The sequence below is a fragment of the Bos indicus genome, chromosome 2 (genome assembly GCF_029378745.1).
Source record: "Bos indicus isolate NIAB-ARS_2022 breed Sahiwal x Tharparkar chromosome 2, NIAB-ARS_B.indTharparkar_mat_pri_1.0, whole genome shotgun sequence".
Lineage (NCBI taxonomy): Eukaryota > Metazoa > Chordata > Mammalia > Artiodactyla > Bovidae > Bos > Bos indicus.
In genome coordinates this window covers 41,959,043-41,971,191 of record NC_091761.1, presented here as the reverse complement: position 1 = coordinate 41,971,191, position 12,149 = coordinate 41,959,043, and the positions used below count along the sequence as shown (strand labels likewise).

The following is a 12,149-nucleotide window of genomic DNA, read 5'->3' as shown; positions in this document are numbered from 1 at the left end:
CGTCTAGTAATTTTCACCAGTTTCTTCAATTTCAGTCTGAATTTGGCAATAAGGAATTCATGATCTGAGCCTCAGTCATCTCTTGGTCTTGTTTTTGCTGACTGTATAGGGCTTCTCCATCTTTGGATGCAAAGAACATAATCAATCTGATTTCAGTGTCGACTCTCTGGGGATGTCCATGTGTAGAGTCTTCTCTTGTGTTGTTGGAAGAAGGTGTTTGCTGTGACCAGTGTGTTCTCTTGGCAGAACTCTATTAGCCTTTGCCCTGCTTCATTCTATACTCCAAGGTCAAATTTGCCTGTTACTCCAGGTGTTTCTTGACTTCCTACTTTTGCATTCCAGTTCCCTATAGTGAAAAGGACATCTTTTTTGTGTGTGTTAGTTCTAGAAGGTCTTATTGGTCTTCATAGAACTGTTCAACTTCAGCTTCTTCAGCGTTACTGGTCGGGGCATAGACTTGGAATACTGTGATATTGAATGGTTTGCCTTAGAAATGAACAGAGATCATTCTTTTGTTTTTGAGATTGCATCCAAGTACTGCATTTCAAACCCTTTTGTTGACCATGATGCTACTCCATTTCTTCTAATGGATTCCTGCCCACAGTGGTAGATATAATGGTCATCTGAGTTAAATTCACCCATTCCAGTCCATCTTAGTTCCCTGATTCCTAGAATGTCGACGTTCACTCTTGCCATCTCTTGTTTGACCACTTCCAATTTGCCTTGATTCATGGACTTAACATTCCAGGTTCCTATGCAATATTGCTCTTTACAGGATCGAAACTTGCTTCTGTCACCAGTCTTATCCACAACTGGGTGTTGTTTTTACTTTGGCTCCATCCCTTCATTCTTTTTGTAGTTATTTCTCTACTGATCTCCAGTAGCATATTGGGCACCTACCAACCTGGGGAGTTCATCTTTCAGTGTCCTATCTTTTTGCCTTTTCATACTGTTCATGGGGTTCTAAAGGCAAGAATACTGAAGTGGTTTGCCATTCCCTTCTCCAGTGGACCATTCTGTCAGACCTCTCCACCATGGCCCATTCATCTTGGGTGGCTCCACACAGCATAGCTTTGTTTCATTGAGTTAGACAAAGCTGTGGTCCGTGTGATCACTTTGGCTAGTTGTCTGTGATTGCGGTTTCAGTCTGTCTGCCCTCTGTTGCTGCCTACCATCTTACTTGGATTTCTCTTACCTTGGACGTGGGGTATCTCTTCATTGCTGCTCCAGGAAAGCACAGCCACTGCTCCTTACCTTGGATGTGGGGTAGCTCCTCTTGGCCGCACTTGTGCGCTGTCGCAGCCACCACGCTTAGCACAGAGAGAGAGCAAATTATTCCTTCTTCTGTTTTTTGTTGTTGTTGTTCTACTCAGGCCCTCAGGAGATTAGATGATGCTCACCCATGTTAGGTAGGGCCATCTGCTTTACTCAGTTCACCAATTAAAATGCTAATCACTCCAGGAAGCATTCTTATAAACCCAGAAATAGCATTATACCAGCTATCTGGATATCCCTTCACCCAGTCAAACTGATACATGAAATTAACCATCATAGGCATACTTTCCATTTCATCACATGGAATATTTAAAAGGTATTTGTCACTGTTGGTGTTGCTTGTTTGCTGGGAGGTGTGTTTTTGTGCTTTTCACTGGCAAGTGTATTGAAGAATTTAATGATTCTTGTACAGTTTGGTGCTGAAGGAGCCAGTAGTTGATTTTACACAATCAGTGCAAATGTCAGCTCTGAAATAAAGGCAAATAATATCTTAGTTTTGTTATAAAATTATTTGAGAGGCACTGCAACAATCCATCCACCTTTATTGATTCTCCTTGAAATTAGCTATGGATATTGGTGAGCTAAAAATGTAAAATTGTTTTTCCATTTTAAGAAGATTTGCAGTTTAAACCTATGACTTTGATCCTGAATGCACAGGACAACTAATTTAGAATAATGGATTTCATTATTTGTGGTCCCTCTTTTTTTCTTTTAACTTAACCTAAACCATATAGGAAGACAGATGTCAAGAAAGTGTTCCAAGATCTCTTCACAGTTTATGTATAATGAACTATTTTTTAGGAAAGTGCTTTCCTCACTAACCACTGTATTATCCTGAGTAGATGTAAGATGCATGATAAAATAACAGGACCAAAAGACACTTAGTCTATTATGAAAATGAAATTGCACCTAAGTAGTATTGCAATATTTCTAGCTTTATACATTTTATAATACCAGGACTTCCCTGGGGGCTTACTTGGTAAAGAATCTGCAATGCAGGAGACACAGGTTTGAGCCCTGGGTCAGGAAGATCCCTTGGAGGAGGAAATGGAAACTCACAGCAGTATTCTTTTTTTTTTTAAGTAATTAATTTATTTTAATTTGAGGATACTTACTTTACAATATTGTGGTGTTTTTTTGCCACACAATGACATGAATGAGTCACAGGTTCACATGTGTTCCCCCATCCTGAACCCCCCTCCCTCACCCCTCCCCACCCCATCCTTCTGGGTTGTCCCAGAGCACCAGCTTTGTGTGCCCTGCTTCATACATTGAAATTGCACTGATTATCTGTTTTACATATGGTAATATTCATGTTTCAATGATTGTCTGTCAAATCATCCCACCCTTGTCCTCTCACACATAGTTCAAAAGTCTGTTCTTTACATCTATGTCTCTTTTGCTGCCTTGCATATAAGATCATCGTTACTGTCTTTCTAAGTTTCATATAAATGTGTTAATATATTGTATTGGTGTTTCCCTTTCTGACTTACTTCACTCTGTATAATAGGCTCCTGTTTCATCTACCTCATTAGAACTGACTCAAATGCATTCCTCTTTATGGCTGAGTAATATTCTATTGTGTATACATTCCACAACTTCCTTATCCATTTGACTGCTGATGAACATCTAGGTTCCTTCCATGTCCCAGCTGTTGTAAACAGTGCTGCAGTGAACATTGGGGTACATGTGTCTCTTTTGATTCTAGTTTCCTTGGTGTTTATGCCCAGCCATAGTATTTCTGGGTCTTGTGGCAGTTCTATTTCTAGTTTTTTAGGGAATCTCCACACTCTTCTCCATAGTTGCTGTACCAGTTTGCATTCCCACCAAGGGTAAGTGGGTTCTCTTTTCTCCACACCCTCTCCAGCATTTATTGTTTGTAGACATTTTCATGGCAGCCATTCTGATCTGCATGAGTTGGTACCTCACTGTGATTTTGATTTGCATTTCTCTAATAATGAGTAATGTTGAGCATCATTTCATGTGTTTATTAGCCATCTGTATGTCTTCTTTGTAGAAATGTCTGTTTAATTCTTTGGCCCACTTTTTGATCGGGTTGTTCATTTTTCTGGTATTGAGCTGTATGAGCTGTTTGTACATTTTGGAGATGCTTTGTCAGTCATTTCATTTGATATTTTTTTCTGCCATTCTGAAGGCTGCCTTTTCATCTTGCTTATAGTTTTCTTCATTGTGCAAAAGCTTTTAAGTTTAATTAGGTCCCATTTTTTAATTTTTGTTTTTATTTCCATTACTCTGGGAGGTGGGTCATAGAGGATCTTGCTATCATTTATGTCAGATTCTGCCTATGTTTCCCTCTAAGAGTTTTATTGTTTCTGGTCTTTTATTCAGATCTTTAATCCATTTTGAGTTTATTTTTGTGTATGGTGTTAGTAAGTATTCTAGTTTCATTCTTTTACACATGGTTAACCAGTTTTCCCAGCACTACTTGTTAAAGAGATTATCTTTACTCCATTATATATTTTGCCTTTTTGTCAAAGATGAGGTGTCCATATGTGTGGACTCATCTCTGGACTTTCTATTTTGTTCCATTGATCTATGTTTCTGTCTTTGTGCCAGTCTTGATGACTGTAGCTTTGTAGTATATTCTGAAGTCAGGATGGTTGGGATTACATTGAGTCTATAGATTGCTTTGGTTAGTATACTAATTTTCACTATATTGATTTTTCCAATCCATGAACATGTTATATTTTCCATCTATATGTGTCATCTTTGATTTCTTTCATCAGTGTTTTATAGTTTTATATATATATATATATATATGTCATTTGTTTATTTAGGTAAATTTATTCCTAAGTATTTTATTCTTTTCATTGCAATGTTGAATGGGATTGTTTACTTAATTTCTCTGTCTGCTTTTTCATTGTTAGCCCATACCACTATTCTTGCCTAGAGAATTCCGTGGTCAGAGGAGCCTGGTGGGCTACAGTCCAGGGGCTCACAAAGAGTCAGACAGGATTAGGTGACTAACACTTTCACTTCACATTTTAAACAACAATCTAAATTAGTGAATTTACTGTGTAACAGAAAACTGTCATGTTTTATGAAGAAGAGCAAATTCTGGACTACCGGTCTGTGTTGCTTGCTCGAGACATTTGTTGTTATTTTTTACTCATTAAGTCATGTTCCAACTTTGCAACCTCATGGGAATGCAGCACATCAGGCTTCACTATCTCCTGGAGTTTGTTCAAACTCACATCAGTTGAGTTGGTGATGCCATCCAACCATCTCATCCTCTGTCACCTGCTTCTCCTCCTGCAAGTGTCAAAGTCTTTTCCAATGACTCGGCATTTTGCATCCAGTGGCCAAAGTATTTGAGCTTCAGCATCAGCAACAGTCCTTCCAATATTCATTCAGGGTTGATTTCTTTAGGATTGAATGGTTTGACCTCCTTGCTATCCAAGGGACTCTCAAGAGTCTTCTCTAGCACTACAATTCAAAAGCATCAATTCTTCAGCACTTAGCCTTCTTTATGGTCCGAATCTCACAGCCATACATGACTACTGGAAATACCATAGCTTTGACTATTTGGACCTTGGTCAGCAAAGTGATGTCTCTACTTTTTAATATGCTGTCTAGGTTTATCATAGCTTTCCTTCCAAGGAGCAAGTGTCTTAATTTCATGGCTGCAGTCAACATCCACAGTGATTTTGGAATTCAATAAAATAAAATCTGCCACAGTTTCCGTTTATTCCCTAGGCATATGCCATGAAGTGATGGAGCCAAATATCATGATCTAATTTTTTTGATTGTGGAGTTTTAAGCCAGCTTTTTCACTCTCCTCTTTCAACTTTATCAAGAGGCTCTTTAGTTCCTTTTCACTTTCTGCTGTTAGAGTGGTATCATCTGCATATCAGAGATTGTTCATTTCAACTAGTGATTCATCTAGCCCATCATTTCACATGGTGTAATCTGCATATGTTAATTAAGCACGGTGACAAATACAACCTTGGTGTACTCCTTTCCCAATTTTGAACCAGTCCATTGTTCCATGTCCTGTTCTAACTGTTGCTTCTTGACCTACATATAGGTTTCTCAGGAGACATGTAAGTTGGTCAGGTATTCTCATCTCTATAAGAATTTTCCACAGTTTGTTGTGATCCACACAGTCAAAGGCTTTAGTGTAGTCAATGAAGCAGATGTTTTTCTGGAATTATATTGCTTTTTCTATTGTAACAGATGCTGACAATTTGATTTCTGGTTCCTCTGTCTTTTCTAAAGCCAACTTATACATCTTGAAGTTTTCAATTCACATAATGTTGATCCCTTGCTTGAAGGATTTTGAGCATTACTTTGCTAGCATGTGAAATGAGTGCAAATGTATGGTATTTGGACATTCTTCTTTTGGATTGAAATGAAACTGATCCTTTCTTGATGCTTTGTGTCAAATATTTCTCCTGGGAAATCTGTATTCAGGTCAAGAAGCAACAGTTAGAACTGGACATGGAACACCAGACCGGTTCCAAATTGGTAAAGGAGTACATCAAGGCTGAATGTGGTCACCCTGCTTATTTACCTTATATGCAGAGTACATCATGCAAAATGCCAGGCTGGATGAAGCACAAGCTGGAATCAAGATTGCCGGGAGAAATATCAATAACTTCAGATATGAAGATGACACCACCCTTATGGCAGAAAGCGAAGAACTAAAGAGCCTCTTGATGAAAGTGAAAGAGGAAAGTTAAAAAGCTGGCTTAAAGTTCAACATTCAGAAAACTAAGGTCATGGCATCTAGTCCCATCATTTCATGTCAAATAGATGGGGAAGCAATGGAAACAGTGAGAGACTTTATTTTCTTGGGCTCCAAAGTCACTGCAGATAGTGACTACAGCCATGAAATTAAAAGACACTTGGTTCTTGGAAGAAAAGCTATGGCCAACCTAGACAGTACATTAAAAAGCAGAGACATTACTGCCAACAAATGTGTGTCTAGTCAATGCTATGGTTTTTCCAGTAGTCATGTATGGATGTGAGAGTTGGAATATAAAGAAAGCTGAGTGCTGAAGAATTGATGCTTTTGAACTGTGGTGTTGGAGAAGACTCTTGGGAGTCCCTTGGACTGCCAGGAGATCCAACCAGTGCATCCTAAGGGAAATCAGTCCTGAATATTCATTGGAAGGACTGATGCTGAAGCTGAACCATCAATATTTTGGCCACCTGATGCAAATAACTGACTCATTTGAAAAGACCCTGATGCTGGGGAAGATTGAAGTCAGGAGGAGAAGGGGATGGCAGAGGATGAGATGGTTGGATGGCAACACTGACACAATGGACATGAGTTTGAGGAAGCTCTGGGAGTTGGTGAAGGACAGGGAAGCCTGGCCTGCTGAAGTCCATGGGGTCTCAAATTGTCAGACATGACTGAGTGACTGAACTGAACATATACCTGGTTTCAATTATTTAAACATAATTTTAATAACTTTTTTGTTTAATCATTCTTAGAAACTTCTTAAATAGATGAGTAAATGAATAAGGATGAGATAGAAGAAAAAAAAAATCTTGAAACATGTGTAACTCTCTGAAGGAATCAAATTTGAGGGCCCTGAGCCAGACCAAACATGTAGTATGTCAGTGCTCACTTCTTGGTGATTTTGGATATCTCCCTCTTTTTGAAAATGCAGATTTAGGCTAGTAAGCCCAGTGGAGCATTCATAAATGTATAAGTGTATCCTTTATAATTACCATAGTACATAACTCAATAATCATACAAAAACTTAGTTGCATAGCTTAGTAATCATACTAAAAATTCCAGTTGTCTCTAGAGATTAGTTATATGAGTTCAAAACTGGTTGAAGACTTGAACAGCAGCCTGAGATGACAGTTAGAAATTAAAACCTTAGAGTGGGGAAAGAAGTGCCAGTAATTTGAAGTATGAATTCAATATATCAATATGGAATTTTGTTTATATTACAATTAAAAGTAGTAAAAATCTTTTCCTATTTCATTTTTTTAACTTCTTTTAAGTAACAGAAACATACTATTTCAGCACAATGAGGTAAATAATGTACAATGTTGTTCTCTATTCGTGTTAATGAGAAGAATGTCTTTATTTTACAGAATAATTAAGCCAAAGAAAGAGCAGTGATACAGTTGAGAATCAGACATCTTTCTCTGTTTCTCATTTCTGCTCTTTTCTCTGCATTAACTTCATATGTTCACACTGTTGTGAAAGGTCGCCAAATGGTGGAAAATATGGCTTTCCAAAATCCACCTTAAAGTCACTTGACTCCTCTGGACAGATGCCCAAAAATGAACAGGGAAGGGACTCATTGGACCACTTTTTGTCTGAGGAATACTCTAGATATCATAAATAAATGGAGTATAGGATGATGACAGTCCCCAGTTAAATGATAGTATTGTCCCTGGAGAACTGAGTAAGTACTAGGCAGAAAAAATAAAGGTGTGCACTGCAGAGATTCATTGTAACAAGGTTTTTTAAGTTTGTCTGTATGTACCTAGTCACTCAATAGTGTCCGACTCTTTGTGACCTCATGGACTGCCAGGCTCCTCTGTCCATGAGGATTCTCCAGGCAAGAATACTGGAGTAGGTTGCCATGCCCTCCTCCAGGGGATCTTCCAAACCCAAGGATGTAACCCAGATCTCCCACATTGCAGGTGGATTCTTTACCATCTGAGCCACCAGGGAAGCCCAGTCTATTAAAAGTTATTATAAATTAAAGTATAAAATATAGCAATTTGAATAAAAATAAAATCCACTACTAGGCTGATTACCAGCTGGGGAAAACAAAAAGCAACCAAAAAAAAAAAATGTGATTATTAGCCCAGCTGAAGCTTTCCATGTAAGTTAATTAGTACTTATTAATGTTAAAGCAGGAAGGATAAGCATATTAATCTCCTAACAGCAAAGAACATTTGATAAACAGCAGGCTATTTCTAAATTAGGTTGGTAAATGTTTCATTTGTACTTACATATAACAAATGGAGTAAGATGTAAGTATTATTATTTTTGTTTACTTTTGTGTTGGAAACAAAAAATCATCATAGGGAAAAAAAATTTCATTCTTAAAAGTACAAAGTGTTATCTCACACACAAGATATGGCTTTTCATTTTTCTGAATGTTGTTCCAAATTAAAATTATTTTAAGTCTCTTTCTCTACTTACTAACTATAATTGTCTTGAAGCAATTATTTACATGATTTGCATGTAGTATGCCTCAGTTTGCTGATATAAAAAACAGATCTAATAATCCTATATCATAGGGCTTCCCCAGGAGGTAGCTCAGCGGTAAAGAATCTCACCTGCCAGTGCAGGAGACATAAGAGAAGCAGGTTCAATCCCTGGGTTGGGAAGATCCCTTGGAGGAGGGCATGCCACCCCACTCCAGTGTGCTTCCCTGAAAAATCCCATGGACTGGGGAGCCTAGTGGACTGTGGTCCATGGAGTTGCAAGCAGTCGGACATGACTGAAGCAACTGAGCATGCAATCCTATATCATAAAAGTTTTTTTTTTTAATCAGATGATGTAAAGGAAATATTTTGAACTGGGATAATTACAATGTTTTTTTCCATACATAAATCTTCTGACCTCTTTTTTTTCCTAACATTTTTCCTGGACCTATATATAGAGAAAATGGGAACATTCTCAGTCATAAATAAGATGTATAAAACTAAAAAGTGTGATAAGAACTAGTTGATTTAGAAAAATATTGAGTTGAAATGCATATGATAAGAGTGATGCAAACTTACATCTTATCACCCACATCACCTACTCTTACTGAGGTGGAGTGTAGGGAGAATGCTTGGTGGTAAGTAAAGCTGTTTTACCAACATTAGCAAAAATACATTTATTTTTAATATTTTTACCAACATTAGCAAAACAATATATATATATTTCCTCATCTTGGAGGGAAAAAAAAGAGAAAGATACTATGTTTATAACTGCATCCGTTCTGCTTAAATTTTTCTATCATTATTTTTAACTTGAAAAATGCAAGTGGTTATCAAAACTATAAAAATAAAAGTCAAATAAGCCAAAGTGTCCAATCATAAAAGAAACCATATTGGCTGTTCTTCTTGTGTGTTTTTCCTTTCAGTGTCTTGTTCTCAGTGAAATTCTCTCAAATGTTCCTTAGAGGCAGCGTGCTTGCAGCAGGTTTCATGATGCGAGAGGACTGTAACTCAATTTTCTGATTTAATAGTGCAGGGCTATTCAAGCATGAAATTACCTCCTTCATGTAGAGCAATCCCCTTTGCCTGACAAGTCAAGGCTCAAAAACTTGATGTCTACTGTGATTACAGCTGTTGACCCAACCAATTGTTGCTGAAATCAGAGTTAAGCTTTTCTGTATACTGTACTGAAGAAAATATGCCTCTTCAGGCAGTTAAAAGGTGAAAATAGATATGGGGCTTTTATTAGAATCTAAGCACTATGTGATTAAAATGTTGGGTTAAAAAGAACCAGATTTGATTATAGCATGGATGGAAACTGTTGTATTTTTTAAATTGACTAGAAAATGCTTTCATGAGATATACACATTCCTTTAATAAAAATTCTAACAGGTTTAAAAATTATGAAGGAGGCAGAGTCTGGCTCAGCTTTATCTCTGACCATCTGCTATTCAGTAAACTATCAATTTGTTTTTTCCTCATTAACTTAATCGAACACCCTAAGTGCTATTTTTTTTCCCCCTACTGAGGCCTCTGAAGTCTAAACATGGTAATAGTGTACAGAGCTGTTTAGTACTAATCTAACTTTAACCACAAATGTGAGATGTATATGCACTTTTATTTTTCTAGGCAGTCACTTTTTAAAAGTGAAAAGAAACAAGTGAAACTAATTTCAATAGTATATATTTCAATTTATCCAATATATCAAGTATATGAACATTTCAGTGCAATCACTAACAACATTTAATGAGAGATTTTAGATTTTTTTTATGTACCAAGTCTGGTTATAGTTTATACCTATTGCACATCTCGATGTGGAGTAGCCATATTTCAAATACTCAGTAACTTCATAATTCTGTTATTGGGTGGTGTAGGTCCATCGTCCTTAAAATTCTGAAGCAATCTGGACTCAAGGGTAATTGGAACACTGCAGTAAGTGGCAGAACTGGAGATGTGGAGTGGTTGAGAGGATTGACAATGATAATTATAGTTGGGGCTTTTTCAATATGATAAGGCTATAAAGGATGTTTCATTGAGTAGGACAAGGCTGTGGTCCATGTGCTCAGATTGGCTAGTTTTCTGTGATTGTGGTTTCAGTCTGTCTGCCCTCTGATGCCCTCTCTTAGCACCTACCATCTTACTTCGATTTCTATTACCTTGGACATGGGGTATCTTTTCACTGCTCCATCAAAGCGGAGCCACTACTCCTTACCTTGGATGTGGGGTACCTCCTCTTGGCCATGGCTACACCACATAGCTGCTGCTCCTGTGCCATGGATGAAACTAAGCCACGCAGCGTGGGGCCACCCAAGACTGCTGGGTCATGGTGTAGAGGTCTGACAGAATGTGGTCCACTGGAGAAGGGAATGGCAAACCACTTCAGTATTCTTGCCTTGAGAACCCCATGAACAGTATGAAAAGGCAAAAAGATAGGACACAGAAAGATGAACTCGCCATGTCAATAGGTGCCCAATAGAGAAGTCGATAGTGAAGTCACTCAGTTGTGTCCGACTCTTTGCAACCCCAAGGACAGTAGCCAACCAATCTCCTCCATCCATGGGATTTTCCAGGCAAGAATACTGGAGTGGGTTGCCACTTCTTTCTCCTGGGGATCTTTTCGACCCAGGTATCGAACCTGGCTCTCCCGCATTGTAGGTAGACACTTTACCATCTAAGCCACCAGGTAAGGCTGGAGATCAGTGGAGAAATAGCTGCAGAAAGAATGAAGGGATGGAGCAAAAGCAAAAACAATACCCAGTTGTGGATATGACTGGTGATAGAAGCAAGGTCTGATGCTGTAAAAAGCAATATTGCATAGGAACCTGGAATGTCAGGTCCATGAATCAAGGCAAATTAGAAGTGGTCAAACAGCGGATGGCAAGAGTGAACGTCCACATTTTAGGAATCAGTGAACTAAAATGGACTGGAATGGGTTAATTTTACTCAGATGACCATTATATCTACTACTGTGGGCAGGAATCCCTTAGAAGAAATGGAGTAGCCATCATGGTCAACAAGAGTCTGAAATGCAGTATTTGGACGCAATCTCAAAAATGACAGAATGCTCTCTATTCATTTCCAAGGCAAACCATTCAATATCACAGTAATCTAAGTCTGTGCCCCAAGTAATGCTGAAGAAGCTGAAGTTAAATGGTTCTGTGAAGACCTACAAGACCTTTTAAAAGTAACACCCAAAAGAGATGTCCTTTTCATTATAGGGGACTGGAATGCAAAAGTAGGAAATCAAGAAACACCTGAAGTAACAGGCAGATTTGGTCTTAGAATACAGAATGAAGCAGGGCAAACACTAATAGAGTTTTGCCAAGAAAATGCACTGGTCATAGCAAACACCCTCTTCCAACAACACAAGAGAAAACTCTACACTTGGATATCACCAGATGGCCAACACCGAAAATAGATTGATTATATTCTTGGCAGCCAAAGATGGAGAAGCTCTATACAGTCAGCAAAAAGAAGACAGGGAGCTGACTATGGTTCAGATCATGAACTCCTTATTGCCAAATTCAGACTGAAATTGAAGAAAGTAGGGAAAACCATTAGACCATTCAGGTATGACCTAAATCAAATCCCTTAAAATTATACACTGGAAGTGAGAAACAGATTTAAGGAACTAGATCTGATAGACAGAGTGCCTGATGAACTATGGAATGAGGTTCCTGACATTGCACAGGAGACAGGGATCAAGACCATCCCCTAGAAAAAGAAAT

At 38.2% G+C, this 12,149-nt stretch overlaps 1 protein-coding gene across 5 annotated transcripts in view; it reads left to right on the top strand.

The window, feature by feature from the left end:
• The window catches only part of GALNT13 (polypeptide N-acetylgalactosaminyltransferase 13), a 655,617-nt gene that overhangs the window by 334,501 nt on the left and 308,967 nt on the right, over positions 1-12,149 (top strand). The window lies entirely within an intron of this gene.